We start from the raw sequence: 23461 nt of genomic DNA, 5'->3' as shown, positions 1-23461 counted from the left end.
TCAGGCAGAAGGTGGGACTTTGGCGAAGACTTAAATGGAATCAAGGAAATCAAGAGGCATATATGAGAAGGGAGAGTGTTCTGGTATGGGGGAAAGTCAGAGAAAGCACCCAGAGAGGGGATATGGAGCATCTGGTACAACCAGGAGGTCCGGGTCATTGGATTGCAGAGTGTGTGAGATAGCTGAGTGGCACAGTGCATAGATCTCAAGACTGGGAGTCAATCAACATGATTCATAAAGAAATGTGTATTAAAAATAATATAAATGTATAAGCAGGAAAAAAGAAATTGTTCAGTGGAGTCAAAAAAGACGGAGTCAGAAGACCTAAGTTCAAATTATGAAGATTATGAATGGCTTTGAAAGTCAGAAGATTTTATATTTGATCTTGCAGGCAATATGGAAGCATGGGAGGTCTTGAATGGAAGGTGAGAGTTGACTTAGATCTGTGTTTTAGGAAAATCAATTTGATAGCTGAATGGAGAATGGATTGGAAACCTGCAACTAGGATGGAGAGGCCTGGGGTCTTCCTCAGGGAGGAAACACACAAAGTATGAAATCACTGATGTCTTGAAACATCGTAGCATATATTTATGGATTGTTTAATTTTTTTTAACATAGTATTTAGTGACTGAGAGTACAAGAAATAGTCATAGAGCCCTTACTGTGATCCAGGAAGCCTTGAAAGCTTTTCCCATCAGTAATCACTCCCTCCCCAATAGTAATCATTTCCTCCCTTGGATACGCATTACATTGGGTACATTGTGAAAGAGCCAGCAAAATCATAAATTGAAAGTAGATTTAAAATATCTCCCAGTGATCAGAAAAGAAGAAAAGTACATATTAATAATAGCTCAGGTTTCTTCAGCCCCTTAAGATTTGCAAAACACTTTCCTCACAATAATTCCATGAGGTAGTTAGATCAAGTATTATTATCCTCATTTAATAGAGAAGAAATATGAGATTAAGTGACTTTGCTCATTATTTTAAAGGTAGTAAATACCTAAGATAACATTTAGACACAGGTGTCCAGGTTCTATATTTTATCTACTAAACCATACGGCCTCTTATTTGATCATACTGTGTCAATAGGAAGTTGCCCATATTTAGAGAGGGGCCCTTGGTAACTTCCAAGGTCTCTTTCCTTAGCTCAAGAAAAGGAACTGAATTTGGAAGAAATGGAGAGAGGGCTAGATTAGGACTCAGTAGGACTATCTGGGTCTGGCCATTGACTTTTGTGATCTTGGGAAAATAACTTTTCACCTCCATGCTTCTGTTTCTTTACCTGTAAGATGGAGGATTTGAGGAACTAACCCCTTTCCAGCTGTAACATTCTTTTATGTCCTACGGTCCTTCCTAGTGCTGGCATTCTATGTTATGAGTGAAATTCTCTTCTGCCTCTGTGTGTGTGTGTGTGTGTGTGTGTGTGTGTTTAGCTTTTTATTTTCAAAATATATGCATAGATAGTTTTCAACATTCACCCTTACAAAATCTTGTGTTCCAAATTTTTTCTTCCTCCCTTTCCCCACTCCTCCCTTAGACATCAAGCAATCCAAATATAGGTTAAACAATACAATTCTTCTGATCATATTTCCATAATTATCATGCTGTACAAAGAAAAACCAGATCAGAAAGGAAAAAAAAATGAGAAAGAAAGAAAAAGCAAGCAAATAACAAAATAGTGAAAATAATATGTTGTGATCTACATTCAGTCTCCATAGTCTTCTCTCTAGATGCAAATGGCCCTCTCCTTCACAAGTCTTTTGGAATTCTGTCCATCAAGAAGATACAAATAAAAATCCCTCCTGAAGGAAATGACCCCAAGACTTCTCAGTCTGGGAAAAGTAATCACAGTGTGTAGGTCACAAGCAGATCGTTATCTCTGCACTCAGTATTTCCTTTCTGTGACAGCAAAGCCCTTCTGTTTTCAAGGAGACCCAGGGGCCCTCATTCACTGCAAGGAGCAACTCCTAGACTCTGCTGCTAAAACAAAGCATTGAGCAATCCAGCTAGTTGGAAACTGTGACCCTAGAAATACACAAGACTGTTTATTTTATAAGCCTTGCACATGTTCTCCAAACCCTGTTGGAGGCCAGAGTGAAATGGAAGATAAAATATGGAGGAGGTAGATTATTTCTGAATATCTCAATACACTGGTCTTCTGGATTATTTTATCATTGAATTAAACAAAGTTCCAGCCTGAGTGCCTAAAAATTATTTTTTATTATTAATTATTAATAAAAATAATTATTTTTATTAGGACAATCAATTAATTAAACATCATTTATTAAGTGCTAACTATGTTGCAGGCACAGCGCTCATTTAATTCTGGGAATACAAAGCCAAAAGATAGAAGCAATCCCTATCTTCAAGGAATTTATGTTCAAATGGGAAAGACAACAAATACGTAGATAGGTAGAGATAATTGGTCAGAAAAAGCGATACAAGGACACTCTTAAGGTCTCACTTAAAAACTTTAGAATCGATTATTTGACACTGGCACAACAGGACTGCCCACCTTGGTGTTCTTTCATCAGAGAAGGTCCTGTGCTGATTGAGCAAAGCAGAATTGAATTAGCTCAGAAGAATCTCGAGATACACAAAGTTGGTGAATGTACCCCAAATATTGATAGGGATTATTTGTGTTCAATCTGTGGCAGACCATTCTGAGCTTGTATTGGTCTGATCAGCCACCATTGGACATCTATCATAATGATGTCATTTTGCTCCTCTTTAAATATGAAGGACACCAACCAATCCATAAAGTAACCTTGGAGAGGAAGGCTGGAGAGAAGGACCAGGAAGATGGAGCTTAAGTTTAGCTTTGAAGGAGGCAGAGGAAGTGTGTGGTTTCTAGTAATCTCATCTGACCCTCCTGTAGAATCACAGACCATTCAGTTGGAAGGCAGTTGGAAAAGCTAGATGTTTTGTCATCCTTTTTTTTTTTTAATTGATGATGAAATGAGACCAGAGAACTTAAATGACAGCCACAGATTTGTGCTCGTTCCATCATACAATGTATGAAGTATTGACAACTCATTTTCCTTTCTTTTTAAAAAATTAATTATTTGTTGTTTATTCAGTATTTGGATTAGTATGACACTTGAGTATAATGACCGTGCTAACATCCAGACACCCCAGAATTAGCCAGAGTCAGGATAAACAAAAATCCATCTTTGTTCTTGGTCCCCATGGGTAGAAGTGAAGGGGATATAAGAGAATCTCTGCAAGCACCTTCTCCCTTGTCTACCACTGAGCGTGTCCCTGGCTAGCTTTTCTCCACCCCTTAGTCCCTCCTACAATCCTCTATACACCAATCATTGAGCCAGTACGGATAGTAGAAAGGACCATTTTCCAAGCATATGCCAATAGAGTATTGTCCAATCAGTAGTTAGCCTCAAGCGCTCAGTAGTCCTGACCTCAGTGCATTGATTCCATAGTTTTAGTCCTCTACACTTGAGGATTTGGTTGTATCATTGTACATATATAGATCTTTTATATAATATGGAAATTTACAATTAAACATATAGTTAGACAAAATCAGGTCCTTTGGAAAGGTGATACATGGGACCATGTTGCAGAGCTCTAATAGAAGGGAGTACAAAGATAATCAATGTATCAATAGATTATTGATATGCTGTTGTCCAGCAATGTTGTCTTCTGGACCTATGAGAGAGAACCTGTAGCTCCTACAAGGCTTGATAGCAACTATTTGAACCTGTACAAGTCATATATAAACAACAAAAGGGTTTACCAAATAGTATTCACATTCATGTCCCATTTCTAACTTCAGGAAGCGACTAGAGTGTTCATAGGTTTTGCATTTTTGATGTTTAATCACTAATCAGAAGAAAGATTTGACTCAAATGAAAAGCACATCAGACATAATTCCTTAACCATCGGCTTGTTCTTTAAACTGTATATATAGTGGCAATACATCAAAAGACTTTAAAATTGCAGCTTCTTTTGGATTCTCCAAAGAGGATCTGTACTCTTTTTTTTTTTTTTTTTTTTTGCTGAGGCAATTGGGGTTAAGTGACTTATTCAGGGTCACTCAACTAGGATGTGTTAAGTGTCTGAGGCTAGATTTGAACTCAGGTTCTCCTGACTTCAGGCTGGCACTCTCTCCACTGTGCCGCCTAGCTGCCCCTGTACTCTTCTTTAAATGGCTCTCCTCCTCTAGATTCAGGTTTACCTTCGTCACATCTTAAATGCATTTCTGCCCCAAGATACATAGGACACTAAGGAAGACATCTTCATCAATGCCATATAGGCCATTAATCATGGTGTAAATTGGATGCACTCTCTGAAGATTCTGCATAATGTTTTCTGCCAGATTGCCACAGACAAGCCAACGACCCAGGAAGTGTAGTCCTTCAGTTGGATCACCTCATAAGCACTTTAAAACCATCTGCTTATGAATTTCCTTCCATTTCTCTGAATCAGAATCAGTTCCCAAAGCAGGATAAAGATTCTTCAGAGATACACCGGCAACATTTACATCACTCCCTACAGAAGTATCAGAGTCTCCATGTTTCCCAAAGATCCATCCCTGGAAACCTGAAGAATGGACATTCCCATGAGGTAATAGAAATGGGCAGAATCCAGATTGCAATCACTTCCAATGACATGGTTTGTAGGAAAGCCACTTAGCTTCCAGGCCACAAAAGTCAAAATATCCACTAGATTGGAAACAACAAGATGCTTACAATTAGGGCTGTATTTAACAATATTGGGAAGGATGAATTTAAAGATATTCACTGAATCAAATTAAGATGACTTTCTCTATCTTGTGGACATGCCCCAGCCCTAACAACAACCAGCTCTGGGTTTGCAGTCTTTGCCAGAAACAATCTTTGGTGTTTTGAGGAAAAGGCTGCCATGCTAGAGACCTCTGATCTCTCCCTTTATTTTATCTTCTATGACATCAACTAAGGCAATTCTTCATTAAGTTCTGATGGCACATGTCATGTCAACTGTACCAACCTCAACAACAGTGATCTTATTATGGGGAACCTGTTGTTCCTTTAGGACATTCATAATCAGCTGATCCTTGACAGTAGTTCCCATTTTGGAGGCAATCTGGGGATATGAGGCAATCAAACTTGCTGGTTATGCTGTGAAAGTTCTCAATAATACATGAGGCAGCTGCTCCTGGACTCACTAGCAGCTCATTATTTTAAATAAGAGGAAATGGAAGAGAGATAGATTGACTTAGGATCTAGGTCCCCTGAGTTCAAAACCATTTTCCTTATCATTGTTTTCTCCCTAAAATGAAGATTTCCAAATATATACTTTTAAAATTGGTGATCACATCACCTTCCATAGAGTCAATAATCATCTTTGTATAGATGATTTTCAGATTTATTTATCCATCTCTAATTTTTCTCCTGACTTAAAATGTCTACTTTTTAATATTTACCTATCTATTGAATGTTGTAAACTAAATGTCTGATTGGTATCTTAAATTCACCCTGTCCAAAACAGACCTCATTATCTTTTCCTAACTTCTCTTTTACTGTTAAGGATATCACCATATCACCATCCTTCTACTCACTTAATTTTAAACCCTTGGTGTTCTTGATTCCCCATTCTCTCTTTCTCTCTCACTGACAATCACCATATCCAAATCAGTTTTCAAGTCCATGTCCAATCAGTTATCAAGTTCAAGAAGTTTTTCTCCTCTTAATATCACTTGTGTATAAATAGCCCTGTCTCTTCTCTCTATATCCCTGTTCAGGCTGCTGATTGGTCTCTCTGCCTCAAGTTTCTCCCTACTTCATTGCATCCTCTTCTCAAATGCCAAACTGATTTTTTTGAAGCTTACATTTGACTATGTTATGTCCCTATTCAATAAGATCCACTGGCTTCCAATTATCTCCAAGAGCAAATTTAAATTCTCTCTTTAGTTTTAAAAGCCCTTCATTTCCCAGAGATTTCTGAGATACAGGATGCTTAAGTTACTAGCTCATTCATCAGATTGGCAAAGTTGACAAAAATTAAATGACTAATTGTAAATGGCATTATGGGGAAAGTGTCTGGTGAGACTATGAATGTTGATGGAGCCATGAAATGGTTCAACTACTCTGGACAACAATTTTAAAAAATGTAAAGAAAAATCTATAATGATTCAAACCAGTTCCAATTGTTTAGTGATAGAGAGAGCCATCTACACCTAGAGAGAGGACTGAGGGAAATGAGTGTGGTTCACAACATAGAATTTTCACTCTTTTTGTTGTTTTTTGCTTGCATTTTATTTTGCTTCTCTTTTTTTCTTGTGTAGCATAATAATTGTATAAATATATATAAATATATTGGATTTAACATATATTTCTACCATGTTTAACATACATTGGACTACTTGACATCTAGGGGAGGGTGTGGAGGAAGGAGAGGAAAATTGGAACATAGGGTTTTGAAGAATTGTCCACTGTTTTGAAAAATAAAAAGTTTTAATAAAAAAAAATCTATAAAAACCCTTTGTTTTGTGGCAATAAAGAAGCAGAACTAATAAGGTGTCTGTCATTTGGAGAGCGCCTGAACAAATTATATAAGGTGTCTATCATTTGGGGAACAGCTGAACAAATTATGAATGTAATGGAATAGCATTGTGAGATAAGAAATTACAGAAGTATTGATTTCAAAGAGCCATGGAAATATTTGTGTAGACTGACACAGAGTAAAATTAGCCAAACTAACAATTTTCATAATATTTTCATTATAACAGGAATACTGTTAAATAAACAACTTTTAAAGACTTAAAAACTCATCTGAACAATGCAATGATTAACCATGATTCCAGTCTCTGTGATGAACAATGCTATTCACCTCCAGGCAGAGAAATTGATGAATTGAGTATGAAGAATGAGACTAGTGTTTTGAACATGACCATTATGGAATTCTGTTTTGCTAGTGATGTATATCTGTTGTAGGGATTTTTTTTTTGATTGGAGGATGGAAGGAATAAAGAAGAAAAGAGAAATGCTTATTAAATGAAAAAGTGAAGTGATTTGACAAAAATCATATAGATATTAATTATCAGTTTATGATTTAAACTCAGTTCCCTTGACTCCAATATCCAGAATTCTTTTTATCCCATTACAATGGACAAAGTCATCTAAGAAAATGAACAAGATGGAAGGATATAGACCAAGTAGGTTGAGTTATGTTGGCTTTTGTGAATACAGCTTGGAGTCAGGTCGTTGGGCATCAGTTTTTTTCATCTGTAAAATGAGGGATTCGAACATGATGGCATTTGGGGGTCACTTCCAGTTCTAATCCTATGATCCTGAGATCCTGAGTCCATTTGAGTAACAGGGGAGAACTGTGGACATCACATCTGAATCCACTTGATTAGGAGGAGAGAACTTGGGACATCACCACTTAAGTAGGGAGTGGGGGAGGCCCAGGCACTAACTTGAAAATAGTGGGCCATATAGAGACCCAAGGACACCTCATGGCCAGTGCTATTAGACTGAGGAACATTGGCGGAGCCAGTCTGGGTAGGAGCTTACCTGGGATTCTGCTACTGGAGAGAGGAAACGTGTAGGTTAGAAACTGACTTAAATATAGCCAGTTGGCAATTGCTGATAAGAAACTTCTCCCCCAGATCTGGGCCCTCAGATAATCGGCCATCTGGAGGGACCAGTTTGAGAAGCATAAGGGGATCACATACTCCTTGGAGCTTTCCAGATCTGACAGAACCAACCTCCATTTTCTATAGGCTGTCTCTCTGGGATTACTCGGCATACCTTTACATACAGTGCAAAGTTGAGGGTAATCACCTTCATTATATACCTTTCCACTATTTTTATCCCATACACTCTCCCCATATTCTTCAGTCCAATGACACTTTCCTTTGCTGTTCCTTGAACAGGACAATCTATCTTCTGATCCTGGACATTTCCACTGCCTGTCCCTCATGCTTAGTATGCTCCCCCTTACCACCTCTACCTCCTGGCTTCCCTCAATTCCCTAAACCCCATCTTCCTTAAGAAGGCTTTCCTGATCCCTCAATTGTTGAATATCTCAGGTTATACTTTGTATATCTCATTTGCAAACAGTCATTTGCTTCTTATCTACTTCATTGGAGAGCTCTTTGACAGCTGGGAATGTCTTTTCCTTTCTTGGTGTCTCCAACCCTTAGCAGAGTGCCTGGCACAAGGCAGGCAATTAATAAGCGTTTATGATATCTCTGCCTAAGTAAAACAATTGCTTGATCATGTACTTGAGACCTCTGGGCTTTACTTCCTCAGAATAAAAGTTGGAGTGTCTCCCAAGATAATTGGCACACTTTCTGGTCTGATATACTGGCTTCCTAAATTAGAAAAAGGTGGTACCCTGGCTTCTAGGGAGTCAGGTTGTTAGTGATATGGAGACCAGCCTTGTCAGCCATGAATGTGGCCATCCAGTGAATTGCTTTAAACCCAGAAGTGAGCTAAAATCAGTTCAAATCTAATTAATTGCTAAGTTTTCAGTAGGAACAATTATAACACAGAAATAAGTAAATGTTATAAATTTGGGCTTTGAATTTAATGATCTGTTAATTTTCTAGACTTAAGAAAGTGATTGGAAAAATGGTGATGTATTTTAAATTTGAAAGTGTGCTTATATTTTGTTTCTTAAGCATTTACTAGCATGTTGTTACCTAAGCTTGTCTCCGGTAGCATCCTTGCATAAGGAATCCCTGTACTCATCACCCATGATATGGAGCAAAGGCCAGGGCCCTTGGAGAGGTATCCAGCTGGAGAAAAGGTTCTTTTCTGAAAAGCATAGAGGGGTTGGGAGTTTCTTAGATCAAGCTTCCAGCTCTATACATCTCCCTTCTTTGGGATTATAAGCCTTTGCAGACAAATGAAGGTCATGGAGAGCTCTGACATTATGCATCTTTGGTTGACTGCTTAAGTGAATCAGAAGTTTTCACTGGTTAGAATAGCTATTGAGTCTTTGAATGAGCCAGGAATTGTGAGATGATAATTATGAAGTACTCAACACAAGGCCTGGTAAGTGCTATGTAAATGTAAGCTCTAATTATAGCTATTATTAATGTCACTTCTGATAGCTTTCTTGTTTTATCTAATTAGTTTTTTTAATTAGGTGCCAGGCTCAGTCTTTTCCCATGCTGTTGAAGGAGCACAGGTGCAGTAAATGTAAATTTAACCAGTTCAAAAATTGTGCCATCTTTAACAATCACTATTTATTTTCCTCTAATTTTTGATGCCTTAAAATAGAACTCTGAGTCCATCCTTAGTTACAGCTTTGATGAATTGCATCTATTTTGTCCATCAAGTACCATTGTAAAGCAAAAATGTTGAAATAATTTCTGGCCAAAAATGATCAGAAAAAATTCTTGTTATAGTGGAGGAGAAGTACCCTAGGTGCCCTCTTACCTTTATCCTATGCAAGTTAGTCTTTTTTTTTTTTAAATCCCTAAAAGGTACTGCAATCATCCTTGAGATTTGATTGACTTGGGAGATCAAGGTTTGGAGATTCCTGTCATTTGATTATAAAACAGCTCAATGTGGGTATGTAACTGCTTGAGGCTTCTGAACATAGACCTGAAGTATTTAATCAGCCAATAAACATTTATTCAGCACCCACTATATGCTGGGAAATACAAAGAAAGGCAAAAGTTCTTAATATCAAGGAGTTTGCAGTTTAATGGGGGAGACAACATGCAAACATCTATGTACAATCTATATAAAAATATATTGAAGGTTATCAAAGAGGGAAGATTAAAGAAGTCAAAGAATAACTTCTTTTTTAATTAAATTTTTTTATTCTAATTTTAAAATTAGTTAAATTAGTTAAAATGAGAATAGTTTTCAACCTTTATTTTTATAAGATTTTGAGTTTCAATTTTTTCTCCTTTCCTCCCTCCCCTGCACAAGGCAGTAAACAATCTGATAAAGGTTAAATATATGCAATCATATTAAACATATTTAAGCATTAATCATGTTGTAAAAGAAGACTCAGAACAAAAGGGAATAGCCACGAGAAAGAAAAAGCAACAAAAAAGTGAAAATAGTATACTTCAATCTGCATTCAGACAATATTCTTTCTCTGGATGTAGATAGCATTTTTGCTCATGATGCTTTTTGAACTGTTTTCTGTCATTGTATTGCTGAAAAGAGTAAAGAATATCAAAGTTAATTGCTGCAAAATGTTGTTTTTACTTTATAAAATGTTTCTGGTTCTGCTCACTTCACTTAACGTTAGTTGATGTAAATCTTTCCAAGTTTTTTTTCTGAAATCTGCCTGTTCATAATTTTTATAGAATAATAGTATTCATTCATACACCATAATTGGTCCAACCACTCTTCAATGGATGGGCAGCTTCCCAATTTCTAGTTCTCTGCCACCACAAAAAGAGTTGCCACAAACATTTTTGTACATGTGGGTCCTTTTCAATTTTATGTTATCTTTTTGGGATATAGACCTAGTAGTGGTATTGTTAGATCAAAGGGTACGCACAGTTTTATAGCCTTTTGGGCATAATTCCAAACTCCTTTCCAGAATGGTTGATCAGTTTACAACTCCACTAATAAGGTATCAGTATTTCAATTTTTCCACACATTCTTCAACATTTATCATTTTCCATTTCTATCATATTAGCCAATCTAATAGGTGTGAGATGGTACCCCAGAGTTGTTTTAATTTGCATTTCTCTTATCAATAGTGATTTAAAGTAATTCAAGAAAGAGCTTCTTGCAAAAGGTAAGTCTTAAATTGGGCATATAAATAAAATAAAATAAAACCGAGAAGTTATGTTTTTCTGTATCAGTTCTTTTTCTTGGATGAATATTCCTTCTCTGCTTTGAAGAGCCTTCTGTTCCCATTGCTAAGCTGGCCTCCTATTGTTGATTGCTAGACAGTTTATGTGTCTTATTTTGCTCCATTTTTAGACTTAACCTTCCAGATCCAGTCCATTAGAAGTGGAAAACAGTCCTGTAAGCAGACAACTTAGACTGGATTTTTGGATCACCACTTTTGATTGTTCATCTGTTATGAGGATCAAGTAAGATAATGAATATGAATATGAAAGTCAATTGTAAGTTCTAAAATGCTATCCAAATTATTTTTAAGGAAGGAATCATTTAATAATTGGAAGATAGTGGATTTTTCTTTCTGTTTTCAGTATCTCTTTATTTGGGGGTATGGTGTCAAAATCTCCCTTTCACTTGTGCCAGGCAGAATAATTTAAAAAAATTCAATACATATTCATAAAGTATTTATATACACAAATCAGATCCCTCTTTTATAAAATATTTCTTCTATATTTGAAGACTTACATTGTATCTCCCCTAAATTTTCTCTTCTTTAGGTTAAGTTTCTGCAACTCCTTCAATTTTTGACCATATTGCTTGTTCCCCAGTTCTGTAGCCATTTCAGTCATTCTTCTTTGTCTAAGCTAGCTTTTCCATACCTTTCAAAAAAAATGATACACAGAAGACAGTACAATACTCTAGAAGTGGTCTAACCATAGGAACATCCTGTCTCTTATTAGTGGCTCCCATTTGGAATGTAGAGATCTCTCTGCAAATAGAGTTGTGAGGAAAAGATTGGTGGGGCTCTCAGAAATAAAAATTGCTGGAAAATAAAGTATTTTAACCATTATTGCTGTTTTCCAGACATGGCTAGTATTCAAAGAGAAGGTACAAAATGATTCCACTGCTTGGATCAGCCTAGCTTAAACATTTTATGGGAAAGCTGGGGCTTTATCAGGGGCCATAAATTAAATGAAAATCTGGCTTGGAAAATGACTCATTATCTGAAGTAGTAAGCTCAAAGGTTGCTGTAATTTAGAGGATTAGCAATCCCCTAACTCTAGTTTACACAAAAACCAGTTTTCTGGTTGTTGCTAATAAAAGAGTATAAGAATCTCATCTATTTTATTTGAAATGAGTAGAAAGATCTTTGATGTGTCTTTATAACCAGCTTTTTCCAATATCCTTTACTCACCTTTGATTTTCAACTTTTCAGTTATTTTATAATGTCACTTTCTTGGAGATGTCTCCTATACAGGGAAGACAGTATTGAACTGTATGGACAGATTTGAGAGAGCAGCTGATGATTACTGGGTTGGACCTTTATTGTTCTAGACCAGCACTCACTCTTTATGTGACCATTGATATTTCACTTTCTTTCTGGAATCTTCATTTTCCCTATTTATAAAATAAGGGTTAGTCTAGATGAACTAGTAATGAATTTTTTCATTAAAATATTTTATTTTATTAAAATATCAAAAAATATTTTAAATGAAAATATTTTGATTAAAATGATATAAATATTTTCATAAAAGAAAAATGTCTAGAATATTTTATATTTTAACATAATTGCTTTTCTTTATAAAAGCAATTTTATTTTATGTGCATTTTATTTTATGCATTTAAAACTATTATTCTAAGAAGGGGATCCATAGATTTCACCAGACTGTCACAGTAGTTCAGAGAACAAACTAAATAGATTAGATTGTATTTCTAAATTTCTTTCTTTTTCTGATTCTATTATCAGGTAAAATCTGACTCTAAGATATAAAACCAAAGGAAAATGTGAGATTTTTGATCTCTCATCATGACTATGCAAACTCTCTCTTTTATCCCATTCCATTCTAGTTTATGTCTAAACTAGAGGGTAAAGACTCTTAAACTCTGGGTGATGAACAAGGGGTGGCTTAATTGACTGCGGGGGTCACAAAACTGCAATTTATTATCAGTGTTTGATTTGCATACCCATTTTATATACTTATATACACAGGGTCGGATATATAATTTCTCCGGTGAAAAGTAATTGTGAGTGCAAATAGTTTAAGACTTAAGCCCCCAATCCAGGGGAGTAATCTTAATGACTGGAGAAGAGCATTAAATTTTCCTTGTGAGCATTTACAATAGAAAAATCAGAAAATATTATGTCAGAACCTTAATTCATTGCTTTTTGATTGTTTAGATTTAGTAGCATCACAAAGGAAATGTTAATAATATTATATTTTATATCTTGCAAAGTTGGTTATTAAATATTTCCTATCATACAACTGCTTATATAATACTTAAGTAAAAATAGGATATAAATCTTCCCTTTTCTCCCTTCCCCCATTAGAATTTGAGTATTGAAGCAGTTACAAGAGAAGGAACTGATTTCAAAATCCCAGCATCTCCTCCACCAGGCAAAAATATAAAAGACTTTTTTTTCTCTCAGTGATTTAGCTCAGAAAACAGATTTATTTAGGAAGGATGTTGCAGCAAGGACCTCTTTGACTGTAGGTAAGGAACGTTGGCGATTATGAAACAAAAGGGATTCCCTAATGTAATGCTTTCTCATTCCTCTTTAGCAATGACCACACTTCTAGCCCGAGTTGTTAAGTCCTTTGTAGGCTCTACAGGTTGACCTGAAAAGTCCCGTTACTGTTGCAGGGAGGTGCCCATTGTTTCCTTCCTCATCAAACAGAACATTGTAGTGCAAAGAGCTACTGACTTGGAGGACCTACATTTGAATTCTTCTTAATTATTACTTAAGTGATAATGGACAAGCCACTTTATTCCTAGGAGCCTCAATTTTCTTTATCTGTAACATAACAGATGTGGTCAAGTATGCCGCCCATCCCTAGATCTTCTGGACTGTTATATCCCCTCATAGAAGGAGGGTGCAAATGCAAGTCTCCATGGAGACTTCCATGTTCATTCAGAGAAGGAATTATTTTATTCTTTATATCCTCCATGCCTACCACATAGGAAGCACTTAATAAGTGTTTATTGATTAATTGATTGGTGCCCTGCCTCTGATGCCTCAGACTTCATTTCCTTCCTGGCATTCTACCCTAGGACTGGGGATTCTTATTGGTTATTGTTCAAAATATTTAGAGCAGGGGAAAATCTGGAACACAAGGTTTTTCAAGGATCAATGTTGAAAAATTATCCATGCATATATTTTGAAAATAAAAAGCTTTAATTAAAAACAAAAACAAAAACAAATCAAGTCCCCCCCAAAAATATTTAGAGCAATACAGACCTAGTATGCTGCTTCTCTGCCATTTTTATGCCATACTCTCACATTTGACTTTCCTTGACAACTGGACACAGTTGTCTTGGGATCCTGGGGTTAGAAGAATAGAGCGATTGTAAAGACCTGAGAGTGATGGTTTGGAAGACGATGTGCTCACTTCCATTTTCTTATCTTTATTCTGGGTGAGGAGGACTCACCTTCACTCTATTAATTGTCCAAGTCATCTAAGTTCTCTTTTACTCTTAAGTCTGGAGAGAGAAGGATAAGCAACGAATTAATTCTCGCTTTGTAGTTCAAATTATTTCTTTTTATACCAATAAACTGTTCCCTGCCCCCTCCCTTGTTCACAGTACTTTCATTGTTAACACTTGTACTTTTTCTTCTTGTTCTGTAACTCCTTTTTTATAAAGAAGATAATGGTGAGAGAAAAGTAGATTCAATACCAGTTTTCTAAATCTTCTTATATTCTTTTACTCTTCTTCTTTTTCTTTTACCCAGAGCCCAACAACAGACTCTTCTTTCTTATTTCAAAGAAACACTTTTAAATCTATCATCTTTAAAAGTTTTCCTTAAGACTAATCCTTCCCTTAATATTTGCCTTTAATTCTTTTCTCCCCTTTCTCCCTTATTTTCTTATTGAAGAAAATATATTTCAGCTTTGTGTATATTTACTCCCCATATTTACCTTTTTATGTTTCTCTTGACTCCCATGTTTATATTTTTAAGTTTCTACTTAGAACTTGTCTTTTCATCAGAAATGTTTGAACATCCTCTATTTTATTAAAGATCCACTTTTTTCCCCTCTTGTCAGAGTGTACTCTTTTTGTGGCATAAGATATTTTTGAGTATCAACCTATTTCTTTTTGTCTATTAGATTATCATATTCCAAGTTCTCTGCTTTTTTGGAATAGTAGCTGGCTGCTTTATCTTATATGATTCTGATAGTAGCTACTCAGTACTTGAAAAAAAATTTTCTGGCTGTTTGAAGTGTGTGTTTTTTTTCCCCTTTGACCCAGAAGGTTTAATTTTTGCCCATAATGTTTCTGGGGTTTCATTTTGGGGTTTCTTTTAGAAGGTAATCAATGGATTCTTTCTATTTCTACTTGTCCTCTGGTTGCAAGAGATCTAGGCTTTTTTTTTTTTTTTGATTTGTTGAGCTATAATACTTGATTGTCTCTCTCTCTCTCTCTCTCTCTCTCTCTCTCTCTCTCTCTCTCTCTCTCTCTCTCTCTCTCTTTCTCTCTCTCTCTTTCCTCCCTCTCTCCTTCCCCCCCTTTTCTCTTTCTTTCTTTTATCTCTCTTTGATTTATTTTCTAGGCTATTGTGACATTTAAAAAGATTTGAGAAACATAGTTTCTAGGTAATTTAATCATTTTATTAGCAAGGACAGCAGATTATTAATAAAAGGATGCTCATTTGGTCATCTTTCATAGACCAAAGTCAATCATGGTAGTGGGTTCATAGTTTATGTATTCTTCAAAAGATGTCCATCAAACAACAATCAAATCTTATTGGTTAAAATGATCGTCAGTGGACAATTTTAGAATGAAGGACCAAGTATCTCTTGGATAGGGACAATGCTCTTGAGCTTTCCCAGTCACCAATGGAGTGAAACAAGACTGTGTATTTGTTCCCAAGCTTTTTCAGTCATGATGTCAAATGCTTTCAATGAGGAGAAACATGGCATCAAAGCCAACTATTGCAGTGATGGTAAATTCTTAAATTCTTCAACATGAAAAGGCTACTGGGCAAAATTAAAGTGGAGGAAGAGTTGGTGCATGGTTTTTTTGTTGTGGGTGACTGTGCACTCAATGCAGCCTCTGAAGTGGAGATTTAACAAAGTAGGGATTGATTCTTTGCCACTGGTGCTAATTTTGGACTCACAATTAACAACAACCCCCCCTGCCCCCAGTTGTATGGGTAAGACTTCTTCTTGCCCCGGTGCACAGTCTCTCCCTATACTGGAATGCTCTTTGATGTGCCTCTGTTTTCTATACATCTCTCTGTCTGTCGCCCTATTCTGTCCTCAGCTAGAAAAATGATTCCCTTTGATTTTTTTTTCTTGACTTCCCAATTGGGATTTGGTCTGCTCTTCTCATAATACAGAAGAAAAAACTGAGACTCAGCGATATTAAGGAGTTTGTCTAAGCTCATTTGCTCAATAAAAAGGAGATTGAAGGAGGGATACTGACTATAGTAATAAACAACTGTCTACATGCACTACTTAACACTGATTCTCAAAGTGTGGTTCAGAGATCTATGATATCAAAACTATTTTTATTTTAATATCGGGTCAGTTTAACTTTTAATGTGGTAAATATTAGTTGTAACCCACAGAAACAAAAGAAAAGATTTTATTATTATTATTATTAATTTTTGGCAGGGTGTGAGAGATGGGGATCATCAATTATTTTTCAATGTATAAAGGGATCCTTACACCAAAAAAGTTTGAGAATTGGTGATTTAAAGGAAAACCATCCTTTGTTCCAAAATACCTCCCAACCTGTGCCTGAAATTGCTCCATCAGTGATTTATTTCTTTGGGTCTTGAAGGCTTTTCATATTTCAGGGACTTCCTTTATTTAGTGTACTCGCTCTCAGAAAGGGAAACTAGTGAAGTTTTTCAATTGTAAGCTCCTTGAGAATAGGTATTGTTTCATTCTTTGTATTATTTCCATTATTTATTTGAGTTTGCATCTTCAATGTCTAGCCCAGTGCAATACACATAACAGGTACACATAAATGCTTATTGATTGATGGATTAGCAGCAAACACATTTTATCTCTTTTCCCCCCACCCCGGGTTCAGAATGAAAACTAATTTTAGGATCTGTTTCCAAATTTTGCTTGGGGTAGTTCTTGGCCAGTTTGATAGAAGAAAAGGAAGAGGACATAGAGTTAATAGGAGTTCTGAGCTAATCCTGTTCTGAGCTTTTGATAAAAGTCTCTTTTCTGAATACCCTCTCTCAGTTCCTCTTTCCCAATAAACCACAAAATGTGTGATATCAATTTTTGTCTTTTGAGCCTGAATGAAGGCATGCCCTGTAAGGATCACAGGCTGCAGATAAGGATGAGATCTTAACTCCTGGTCTGGAAGCTCTTCTGGGAAAAAGACCCAGAAAGGCCCTTCAATGATGTATGGGAAGAGACCTAGGAAGTGAATGGCCATTGTGGCTATGGGAAAATGTACTGGCTGGTCAGTTTGAAACTTTAAATCTGGAGCAAAACAGCCCTTGGGAGGCTGAGCAAGAGGTGAGACTGACAAATTTCTGGATCTGGAGTGTGGTAAAGAGAGGATATATTTGATTGAAGAGAAAATGCCATCTCTGGCTCTTTTCTGATTCAGAATGGCTTCATATCCTGTCTCTTGTGGAAGTTTTTCTCATGCTAAATTTCTTCATGTAACTAGGACACCCAACAACTAGGGTGGGGAAGAGGCAGTTTGATCTACTAAAAATCAGAAATGTCAAACATACTTCTGTTGTCTGAATACAAACTGACTGTGCTCCCTAGTGCAGCAGATCCAGATTTAAATGTAAGTGGGAATTATTTAATGAAATAATTGATTATAAATAAAATAAAATATAGATAATATTAAGTTATGGTTTTCTCAGTCCATATGAGACTTGTAGGTATCCTTATGTACCTCTCAGTGGCTCTGTTTCTTTGAATGTAGACATCACTGGAAAAAAGGGTTCTTTTTGTTGTTGTTTCATTATTTTTCACTTTTATCTGATTCTTCATGATCCTGTTTGGGGTTTCATGGCAATATATACTGGAGTAGTTTGCTATTTCTTTCTCTATCTCATTTTACAATGGAGGCAAACAGGGTTAAGTGACTCATCCAGAGTCGCAGAGATAGTAAGTGTCTGAAGCCACATTTGAACTCAGGTTTTCCTGATTTCAGGTATAGTAGTCCTATAGCCTCTGTGCCACCCAATACACTCATTATATTCAAAGACTCTTTTGACTTTCCCTTCACCTTGTACCAGTGATTTTTAGATTTATCTAAAGCTTTAGAAAAATCTATTAAATTTCATCCTGTTCGTTTTGACCCAGCATCTCTGTCTGCAGACATATTTTTGAATCTTGCTTCTATAATTGAACCTATTGCTTGTTCCTCTCAGTTTTTGGTATCATCAATATCAGATAAAACACATACTTTCTATGTGCTTCATGCAAATTATAGGATTATAAACTCTAAGGCTGGAGTTACCTTAGAAATTACTGGTAATTATTGTAATATTAAAAAATATCATGAGTGAAAAATGCTCTCCATCTCCAGAGAGGGAAGTGATAAACTCCGAGCGAGTGCAGATGAAAGCATTATTTTACACATGGCAAATATGGAAAGATTTTGTATGGCTTCACATATATAATTAATGTCATTGTGTGCAATCATTTTTTGGGAGCTGGGTGAGGGAAAGTGATTTGCTCAGGATCACACAGCTAATAGTGTAAAGTGTTTGAATCAGGATTTGAATTCAGGTCTTCCTGACTTCCGGGCCAATGCTCTGTCTATCCACTGGGACATCTAGCTGTCCCATTAATGCCATTTTGTTTGCCTTTTCAATGGGTGAGGAAGGGGCAGGAGAAAGGAAGAAAATCTGAACTCAGAATTAAAAAAAAGAATGTTAAAAATAAAAATATATCATTGGTCCAACACATGATCATATTTGTACTCTTAGCAATATACAACTACTTTGATGATTTCCTGATTTCATTGATAATTTATTGATTATATATAATACCACTTTAAAGTTTGCTAAACATTTTGCATATATTTTCTTATTTAATTTTTACAAAGCCTTTTTGAAGTAGAAACTACTATTATAAGTACATACATTGAGGCTTAGAAAGATTAAATGACTTGCTCATATAATATCCAAATTAGGATCTGTTTTTTCTTCCTACCAGTCCAGCTTTCCATTTAATTATGTGACTTTTAGTCAATAGTCACTCAACAAGCATTTATTAATTCCTATTATGTGCCAAGTACTGTTCAACGCACCTAAATGTTCTACCATCTATGCAATGGTTCATCATTTACAAGAACCAATGGGACAGTTTGACTAAGGTCTTGATGATTATGGGATATATTAGCTCTACTGAATTCCTTTGAGTGACCAGCATGGTAACTCATCAAAAAGGGAAGTAGGTATTTGTTTTGATTTATTTTTGTTGAATTCATCTTGATTCATAGTAATCATATTTTCAAGAGTTCACAAACTATGTATTTAACTAACCATTTTAGACTTAAATATGTCTTTTGAGCTTCTTTCTCACATTATGGATAGAAGAAATAAGTGTATCCCTGCAATTTTTATCATTACTTTGACCATAGGAAGGTCTTTGGGAGCTGTAGGAATGTACTCAATTAAATTAACTAGGGATTCTTGTTATTGCTTCACTTTTTCTGGCTCAAATCCTCTCTTAATGATATTAATTGCACTCTAGCTTAAATGATCTTCTCTTTGATAGAGGAGCAAGAAAAGGATGAGTAGAATTGTTCTGTTTTCTGTCATCTGCTAACATGAACCATCTGTTCCAGTGGGTCTGTCCCTTAATTCTTCTTATCATTGCTTAAAATGTCCTTTAAAAAAAAAAAAACAGAATGAAGCATTTTCACAAACCACAGCTTGTTCTAGCCATTAGCTTTTCTGATAATTTCAGAGAGGAAGTGGAGTATAGTGGAGATAGCACCAGACTATAAATCAAGAGACTGGGTTCAAGTCCTGATTTTATATGATCTTTAGCTAATTACATTATTCCTTTGGGTCTCAGTTTTCCTATCTGTAAAATGGAAATAATTCCAGTGGAAATAATAATTCCAGTAGTAGAGATTATTGTCATGATTATACATGATATAGTAGTGGTTTATGATTTCAGTAACATAGGGGACTTGTAGGCAAGGTAAGTTATTCTACCAATATAGATCTTGTCTATAATTTTGTAGATTAGTCTTAGAGAAATATCTGAGACACATAGATTTTAAGTGACTTGTAAAGTATCTTATATCTCATAAAAATTAGAGGTGAGATTTGTGGTGTTTTTTAAGTGGCAGTTGGGGTTAATTGACTTGCCCAGGGTCACACAGCTAGAATTTGTTAAATGTTCAGGACAGATTTGAACCCAGGCCCTCCTAACTCCAGGACTAGTGCTCTATCCCCCATATCATCTGGCTGCACCCTAGAGGTGGCATTTGAATCCTAGCATTCTTGACTCTGTCTATAATTTAACAATTCTTCCAATACCACAGAGGTCTAAGGATGAAATGAAGTAATGTCTGAAATCACTTTATTAACAAATGTTCAACTTCCTCAAATACAGGTCTGACCATATTGCTGTTGTTCAGTCATTTCCAGCTTCATTTGACTCTTTGTGACCCTACTTATAGTTTTCTTGGCAAAGATACTGGAGTGGTTGGCTGTTTCCTTCTCCAATCTTTTTTTGTTCAATATTCTCTTCCATGTATTTGATGGTTCAGCCTCTGCACTACTATATGACATCTTTAGAATACGTTCTCTCTTCATCTTTACCTTTTAGAATCCCATAGACACCTAATGAATGCTTGTTGATTATTAATAAATACAAGGTGATTTTAGTTGTTTTATTACAAACCTGTATTCTTTTTATTGTTTTTTTCCAAAATAATTTGTCATCTTCTACATGAAGACTTTTCTGATTTCAAGTTAAAATCCTGACTCAGATATTTACTAGATATATGTTTCTGGTAAAATCAGTTAACTTTCGCAAACTCAGTTTCCTAATCTGTAAATGAGGATAATAATGATTGTTAATGATAATGATAAAAAACCCACAAAACAATAAAAATTAAGATTGCAAAATTACAGAGAATTAACATATCCCTAAAGATGGAGAATATCTCCTCTCATTGTAGAACGTTGCATATATTTTCAGACTTTTTCAGTGGGCTTATTGGTTTTGTCGGGGATTTTCTCTTCCTCTTTTAATATCCTGAGATATTATACATAAAGTATTTTTAAAAACTTAAAATATTATTTAAATGACCTGTTATTTTTCTTTTACTTTTTTGAAATGTGTTTTCTTACAATGTATTTAGCCATGGAAAGTGGTCTCATCCTTTGAGAGTATAAATTTTAAATAAAAACAATCACTCTGTGACATTATTCCTGTCATTTTACTTTATCTAATTCCTTCTTGTAGTCAAAATTACACCCATACTTTAATTTTAATTATTTGTCTCAATTTTTGTTCCATTTTTCCTGGGTGTTTCTTTATAGCAGGACTTGCTGGAAAGAGCCCAGAATTATGCATGAGACCAGGATTTTAGAATCCTGGAATATCAGAGTTGGGAGAGACTTTAGAGATAATTTAATAAAATATTCTCATTTCTAGGATATTGATAGTACAACTAGGGGTGCCATAGTGCTTAGAATTCTGGGTATGATGTCAGGAAAACTCATCTTCATGAGTTCAATTCTGGTCTCAGACACTTACTAGCCTTGTGACTCTGGGCAAGCCACTTAACCCAGTTTGCCTCACTTTTCTCATCTGTAAAGTGAGATGGAGAGGGAAATGGTAAGCTATTACAGTATTTTTGCCAAGAAAACTCCAAATGGGTTCATGAAGAGGTGCACACAATTAAAGAAGAACCAAATTGGTACAGTGCTTGATTCAGGGGCAAAATATCGTTATTTTAAATGTTATTTCAGATGCTTATTAGCTGAGTGGCCTTGAGAAAGTCCCTTTACCTTTCTTAGTCTTAAGTTCCTTTTTTATAAATAGGGAAATAATGAAGAGCTTCTGACTCCCAGGATTATTTTGAGGAGCAAATGAGATGATATCCATTAAACTTTTTATCAACTTTAAATGCAACATAAAATTTAATGATTATAGGCTAAGAAACTAGTTCCAGAGACAGGGATATGATCACATAGGCAGTCAAAGTCATAGCAAAGATCTGAACCCACTTTGCCGATGAGTTCAATGTATGCTTAACCTAAAATAAATCATATCCTCTCTTTCTAGCTTTGTTTCACCAATTTTAAAATGAGTTTGAATTGTATTTGAAATCATCAAAAATCAAAGCTAATCACTTCCTTAAAAATACCCTCTAAGCTGAACACAACATGATCCATCAATAAGAAGTTGCCATCCTCCATGATAAAAGTACGATCATTAGTTTTGAATTTGTTAGCTTAGATGGTCTTTGAAGTCACTAATCAGTTCCAACATGCCATCTTATTCTGTTTCCAGGCAATTTTGACTATATCTTCTTCCCTGACTCTTGTCCCTTATTTGCAGTTCATTTACAGATATAGATGTAAGATCCATTAGGGGAAGAGATTCAACATTGCTCTTTTCATATGGAGATGTAAGGAGTGTAATATAGAAAATACTACTAGTTTATTAAATCATCTCTCCCTGTATGTAATTCAATTTTGTCAGTGTTCTAGATTCTAGCTATAACCATCAAAAGCACCTTCCAAGTCTTGGTCAGAATAATGAAGTTTGTGGCCGAACTCATCATGGGTGACGGTTTGGAAAGAGCCTCTGTCCATACAATGGGGAGTTCCAGGATGATGACAACTCCAGATCAGAAATCTACTATAAAATCACCAAGGATGGATTTCTGTAGGACTGAGGCATTTTGGGGGACTCCCAATGAACAACAACTAACTTGTTCTTTTCTTTTTTAACAATGGGACTCAGCACTCAGGTGACATAAATCAGTGTACTGGCTTTCTTTCAAACAACGTTAGGGGGAAATGCATCTTTCCCTACTTGGGACTGGATGTCTAGAGCGGTGAGGACATTTGGGATTTTTTTTAAACCTGTAGAAATTTGTCCTCTGAAGGTCATAGAACCATAGCTTGTTAGAGCTGTAGAGTTCTTAGCATATAGAGATCTGAACATGTGGACTCTTAAAATCAGAAGTGACCATAACACTGGGAGGGAGGGAAAGGAAAAGGAAAAACAAGCATTTATAGAGGACCTACTATGTGCCAGGTACTGTGCTAAGAGGTCTTTTAGTTTTTGGTTTTATTTTTGTTACAAATATTATCTCATTGATCCTCACAACAAATCTTTGAGATAGATGCTGTTAGTATCCTCATTTTACAATTGAGGAAACAGAAGGAAATAGAAATTAAATGTGCAGGGTCACAGAACTAGTAAGTGTCTGAGGCTGGATTTAAATGTAGCCTTTCTAACTCTAGATCTAGCATTCTCACCACTTTTACCAGGTGCTTCAACATAGATTCTTAGGGCAAGAAGAGATCTTAGCATCTAAACTCTTAAAACTAGAAGAGATATCAGAACATGCTATAGAGTGTTAGAGTTGGGAAGGACACTAGATATCATTGAATCAAAACTCTTTACTTAGGAATGGGGAAACTAGAGACCGGGTGGATAACTTGGGGTCATGGAGTTTGTTAGTGACTGAGGTAAGAGTAGACCACACAGAATCATACAATTTTCGAA

The 23461-nt window shown here is 35.7% G+C and overlaps 1 pseudogene; it reads right to left on the bottom strand.

The window, feature by feature from the left end:
- Nucleotides 1-5067, bottom strand: LOC127546412 (L-lactate dehydrogenase A chain-like; annotated as a pseudogene).
- Between the last annotated feature and the right edge of the window lie 18394 nt (nt 5068-23461).

This window comes from Antechinus flavipes, chromosome 2, assembly GCF_016432865.1.
Source record: "Antechinus flavipes isolate AdamAnt ecotype Samford, QLD, Australia chromosome 2, AdamAnt_v2, whole genome shotgun sequence".
Taxonomy (NCBI): domain Eukaryota; kingdom Metazoa; phylum Chordata; class Mammalia; order Dasyuromorphia; family Dasyuridae; genus Antechinus; species Antechinus flavipes.
Note: the sequence above shows the minus strand (reverse complement) of the source record. Positions and strands in the feature narration are given on the sequence as shown.